Source organism: Fundulus heteroclitus, chromosome 9, assembly GCF_011125445.2.
Source record: "Fundulus heteroclitus isolate FHET01 chromosome 9, MU-UCD_Fhet_4.1, whole genome shotgun sequence".
NCBI classification, from domain to species: domain Eukaryota; kingdom Metazoa; phylum Chordata; class Actinopteri; order Cyprinodontiformes; family Fundulidae; genus Fundulus; species Fundulus heteroclitus.
In genome coordinates this window covers 11,903,201-11,909,860 of record NC_046369.1, presented here as the reverse complement: position 1 = coordinate 11,909,860, position 6,660 = coordinate 11,903,201, and positions in this window count along the sequence as shown.

Sequence of the window (6,660 nt, the reverse complement as noted above, 5' to 3'; positions counted from 1 at the left end):
TATTAAAGTTAAAGATGGGTGAACAATACTGTCTCATAGAATCACCTGTGCTTATATCCTCAGTTCGTTCTCATCGATGGACAGTGGGTCACTTCATGCAAAATCCTGTTATTACACTGTTCTCTTGTGAGGCAATCACTCTTACCCCTGCAAGGCAAAAGAGCCATGACATGTGCTGTAACAGCAGACAAAACAGTCACTGAAATTGTTAGGGGACCAAATTAGAGTGACTTTTAATCTTAGTCAACCAAAACAAATTGTTATGTAGAGAAAAGGTTATTCAGCATTAATATTCTAAATTGTTGTAATGCAGTTCACATTTTTCATTAAGTATTTGCCTTAAAGGAAAACATGTTTTGTCCCCTTAAATAAGTTAGCAGAACTGGAAGACCAATCCAGTTAAGCTATTACAAGTTGAAAACTGTAAAGTAGTTTTTAGAACTGGAAACACTCCATTAACCATACCAAAACAGTGGAGGATATTAAAAGTCTAAATGATGGATACTGTTGAGGGAGCTTGTTTCAAAAACAGTATCTGAGGGTCACTCACTAAAGAGCCACATGAATGAGCTTTAAGTTCAAAAGTTTGATAACCACCAAATGAAAATCCCCTGAACTCTATTAACCTTGTCCTTGGTGTGTGGCTATTTGCCGGGTTTGGTCTCTCATCACCAACATTGATCACCTGAATGTTTAATCTGAGTTGATTGTGGCTTTTTCATGTTAGACAGTATAGGCATCTTTTTTTAAAATATGCTCACCTTACCAGTTCATGCCACCAACACTGAAGACCTCTGAAGGTCACCTGATACAGAGGTTGCATGAATATGAGTCCTGAGGGTCAATTAAACTGTCAGGCTTTGTTGATGCAGCGGTACACAAAGAAATGAGACGCCAGTTTTACGTAAGAGATTCTAAAAAAACAAACCTACATGAATCAACAATTGAAAAATAAAATACAATAAACAAATTTATTTAATATTGAAAAACTATAAGCAAAATCCATTGTACTCAAATGTTCTGTGAATTTTAGTAAACTAACAGTATCCAAGGAGCACAGCAGGTAGGGTTAGGGATTAGGTCATGGAGCATTTTAAGGCAGTGTTTGGCTAGAAACAATAACCCAAGCTTTGAACATCTTTTAGAGTCCTGTTTAATCCATCTTTTGAAAATGAAAGGGGTATGGCAAAACCTACATGGAGACCCAACAAGGCAGGTTAGGCACAGAGACCAGTTATAAAACACCTAAGAAGACAATTTTAATCCTGACAGAACTGCAGAGTTGCACAGTTCAGGGAGAACTATCTACTGATGAAAAATAATTAGTTGTGCGCTCCACAGATTAGAACTCTCATTTATAAATTAGTGCGTATGATCTATACTTAAAGTTTGTGTATGCTCAAAATCCAGAAATGGCACATATCATAAAAATCCTGATTTATAAAACCATATGCTTGCATACCAGCAAGCAATTTCTCTTTATTGATCACAGCTGCACCTGAATGTTTGGTAACAAGGTGCTGCCTCACATCATGCCCTCTACACGTCCACATTCAACTATAAATTAAATTAAATTGCTCTTGTCTTGGAGGAGGCTGTACGTCTAGAGAGAGAGAGGAAGCCAGGAGGGATTAGGGTTCCAAATGGTAATTTCTAAAACAAAAAAAAATAAAAAATAAAATAAAACATAAACCAGCTTCAATTTCAAATCTAAGTCCACACAGCATTTCATCAGGGTCTTGCAACCTCGGGTGGGAGTGGGGAGGTTGGGGTTGTACTATCTCTTACCCCACATTCCTCATTCCTCCTGGCCTCCCTCCTCCTCAGAATGATGATCCTGATGCACAGCCTTCTCCAAGATGAAAGGACTTTCAACATGGAGTGTGGCTCCGTGTTGAAATTCCATGGGGATGTCATGGAATATTTAAGACAGAAATAATATTCACTTCTTAACAAGTTCTTTTAATCAAAAAAAAAGTTCAGTAGGTCCTCTGGATGGGTTCTTCTTTGTTGAAACGTTTTGTCTACTGTTTCAACAAAAAAAGTACCCGTCCAAAGGACCTATTCAACTTTTCTTTTTTTTTTTACTTGGATTATTAAATTGCTTCAGGAAAAATGTATTTTAATGTGGGCAATTATGTTCTCTTACCTCTGAGTTACATATTTATACAGTTTCTTTGCTCTTTTTTCTGTGTTTAGCAATGTTGAAATAACAGTGAATAACATGAAATAACAGTGATCAGCTGGCTCGTTTAAATACACATCAACATTCATAAAGCGATTTGCAATCACTATTTATGGTTGAATCAGGGGATGCAGAGGGCAGAGCATGAGGTGGAACCTGGTATGCAAACGTTCAGATGCAGCTGTGATTAATAAAGGAAAATTGCTTGCAGGTATGAGTGCTCATGGTTTTATAAATCAGGATTTTTATCCCATACACCATTTGTGGCTTTTGTGTATACACAAACGTTTAGTATAGATCCTATTCAATGTTTTGAGACCTCTGGCCTTTACCAATGTAAAGGAGGGTGAATATACAGCCAACTTTTCAAATTGTTGTTTTGTAAAAGTGAAAAAAAAAGAAAACCAATTATCGTTTTTCCTTCCACATCACAAATATGTACCACTTTGTGATGACCAATCCCATATAACGACAATAACATACATTGAAGCTTCAGGGCAAAACATGCATAATTTTAAGGAGTACTCATACTTTGCAGTTAACAGTAAATGCCTCAGTTTTACTGTCTATCCTACCAACAATTAAAAACTTTCCGATAGTTTATAAGAAATCCTAAATAATTTGTGTCAGGCCTTTGAAAACATGCTGAAAAACATGCCTCCCCACCCCCCGCCCCCGCTCGTACATTCAGCATTTAGTCAGACAAAAACAGCTAGCTAGAGGCTCATGCTGTGCATTGTGTTAGCAAGATGAAGACAAGACAGTAACAGCATGTACTTTTTTAAAATTATAATCTAAGAATCAGTATGTAGAAAAAGGGTTTCCTGCTTAAACTTACTTTCTTTTTCGAAGAGAAGCAATTTGGATTATCACTGATTCCACTTACTGCACATTAAAGTTCTTAGAATAATTTAATAGAAAACTAAATTAAGAATTTTATATTTTCACTCACTGGAAAAATGTAAAATATAAATAAGACCTTTGTCCTGGAGACAAGAGGTTCTTCCATTTAAGGTATTCTGAGAATCATAGCAATAGTGTTAGCAACTTAGAAAATGACTTTAAAAGATAAATGAGTATGAGCTGCAAGGTCTCCTCAGATCCATCTTAGCCCTCATCAGGAATAAAAAGTACTAAAGTGCACATAGTAGGAGCTAGGATGTTATCACAGCTTTTAAATAATCTGGCCCCTTTCTGATTCGTAATTAAGCAGATTTAGCAGGTCTTTGATATAAGTTAAGAGGGGAAAAGCACTGTGGTGACAAACACCTGCTTGCCTTTCCCTATATCTTTGTCAAGGAAACACGCTAAAGCTTGATGTGAGCACCCTTTACATAGGTAGGTACGCTTTAATGAACTTTGTATGCACTCCTGTGTCCAACAAACTGAAGAGAACTTCATCTATTAAGGAAGCTCTCTTAACTCTGCAGCTTATTTCTCTTGTTGACCATGCGGCTTTTAGATTTTGACAACAGCGGTGACGGGCAAACGGAAACTAAAAATTCAGGTTTTAAGTTATTTGTTATAAAAACTCTCAATGTGTAAAGAATGGTTAGAATAACTTGATTCGGAAGGCTCACTCTTGCTAAAGAAATGCTTTGCTCTTCTTAGAGTGTGAAGGTGATGGAAGGGGGAAAAAAAAATCTTCCAACACTGTTGCCGAATATGTCAGTATTTGAAAGTCAGCACAGCAGTACTCGCTTGGAGAGGGAAATAATTGGCTGCACAGTGCAAAGGCATATATGTCAGTCTTCTTCGGTGCAGGCATAGATGTGATAACGCCTATGAATTGTGCATTTTTTGACGGTAGCTCTGTTTAGATTTTGCTGGATATAGATTAAGTAGCCCTTAAAGAACATCCCGATACAAAGAGCTTAGTTTCCAATTATTTACCACTTATCTTTTCTTTTTAATCAACAGCTGTCCTTTATGTCCGTGTCTACTAACGTTGAATAATTGCAATTTAATGTCACTCCAGGACATCAAAGGACAACGCCAGGCAACTAGTAAAGATGGAAAACAGCAGATTTTGATTGAAGTCTGTGAATCACCCTGTGCAGTTTTCTCACTTGCTTCGTCTGAAGTTTTATGCCTTCATGGCATTTCGCACTTTAGGCAAGAAAAAAGAGAGACTCGTTAATACATTTTTTTTTGTATGGAAAGCAAAACAGAAAATGTATGGATGTCTGAGAGTTAATGCAGACATGGTGCTCAGGCTCCTGGTTTCTGAGAAAACAAGACAAATGCTTTGTGGCATCCACATTAGTCTTCGAAGATGTGACTTTTGTTTTTCTTATTGGATTAACTTGAAATATGAATTTGAGCAGCTGTTTCCCCTCTTCGTGGGAAATTGACAAGGGTGTACCTTTTCTAATATCCACCCACACATTAATAATATAAATTGCAATAACCACAGGTATTGAAGTATAATGAAGAAATGGGCGTGTGCGTTTCACTAAAAGCAGATTTATTATTTTGCAGTCTAGTTCCCCATCACTCCTCACTGACACTTTTTCACCTGAAGGTGCCCGGTGATTTTCCTCTGCCTGTCACAAGTAAAAGTATCAAGCTAGTGGCGGAACAGAAATACACTAATAGGTGACAAAATACCGAGCCAAGCATTTTCTAAGAGGAGAAAAAAAGCTGCCACCACGGTTTTATATGGAAAAGAAAATTAATGTGCACTGCTACTCTAATCCTGAATCTTATCTGTCCCCTCAGAATTTTTCAATAGTTATTGCCACAAAAATTGTGGGATTTCTCCAGGCTTTTTTGACAGAAAAAAACATGTGTGATATGCTTTCTTTTCTCAGCTAATGCATAATGATTTAGGAAAATGTGCTGGCACAGTAATATTAATCCTTTTCTTGACCAAGGGCTTTTTCAGTGGCTTATTTGGAGAAAGGGATTTAACGAGAACACTGAGCTATACAGCAAAATGAAGTTGTGACCGCTAATATATACGTACCACAGAAATGCTTGATAAATGCTGTTTCATTCTAAATGAAACGTTAATTCATATATTTGACTTTCCCCTAAAATCCTGACAAAATGGAAAAAGCAGATTTAAATTGTATATTCTCAAAGTTTCTAACTAGAAGTTTTTAATTGCTTACTTTTGATTGTAAATAGTCAATTAGGCATCCCACTGGGAGCCATTGTTTTGAAATACGTTCAATGAAACCAAACTGGTGTATCAGGGCCAACAGACAGAAGAAAAAGCAGATCTGTTTCTTGTCTGTTGTCATAAATGGCTACATTGTGCTAATGAGCCAGTTTCCACGCTGAGCTCAACACAACCGCAGGAGAATAATCTCTAGAACTGCGCCCTCCCACCAGCTCCTCATGGACCTCGGCCCATAACTGTCACTTTGATTCACAGCATTTATGGCTGGGAAGTAGAAAACAAAGCACTGCCTATGATTGTATGATTCAGAGGGACCCGATATGGCCAGACATTATGTACATTCTGGGGCTTTAGGGAGAACTTTTCCAAAGGCTGTCTGAAACACCTGCACAGCCAACTGTGCCATCCATTAGATACAAACTGGTCTCAAATGGCCCATTCTCAATTGGACCACATCATTAGTTTTGCTTGAGCTTCTATCACTACATAGACTTAACCGCTATTTCACAAGGGACTCCCACTTGCGGTCCTCTGCACTGTTTTTCTCTCCCTAAGCCTTCTTTGCTTTTCACATTTCTCATTTCGATGATGCTGTATCATCCTTTACCTTACTCTTGCATCATTCCCTTTTTTCTATCACACTGTACACCCCTTCCAAAGGGGGAAAAAAAACCCAGCTAAATCATTTAGCTTATAGTTTCATCACTTACACTGGTATTGTTATTTTTCCATCTTTAAATTTTCCTGACTCTCTTCACTAGTCATTCTCTTCTTCTTCACATGCATTCACTCTGCCCATTATTTATCAGCATGATCCTCCCTAGTTTCCCCTCCTCCCTGCTACCTTTCTAACTCTTCTACTATTTTCCTCTGTCCTCGCTGCCTAGCCAAACGGAGTCCCACATTATGCCGCCCCCATCCCACCACCACTACCCCACATCCTTTGCTTCTATCAGTTGTAGCTTTCCCTGTCAGCCCCAAGCCTTAGTTAATCACTCAGGGAGCCCAGCATTCGGGCAGCTCACAGTGAACTCCCTGGGCACTAATAGCAAGACAAGCGAGAGCAGGAACAGGGAGGTAGGAGGTGGGGTGGCAGGGGAGTACTCATTAGGAAAACAGGTATTTAAAGAAATGGACCATTTAAAATCAAAAGATAATTTGTCCCTTGCTCAAGTAATGATTTTTCTTCTGAAAAATGGACCGTTTATCTACAAATGTGGAGTAGCCAAATTGTGCTGCAACCTATACTGAGGCCAGCTGTTGACATTATCAATTTAAGACTTGATAAATACTTCCTGTGTTCAGATGGAATATTTTATTCCCAAAAGAGTGGTGTGGTTTTCCACCC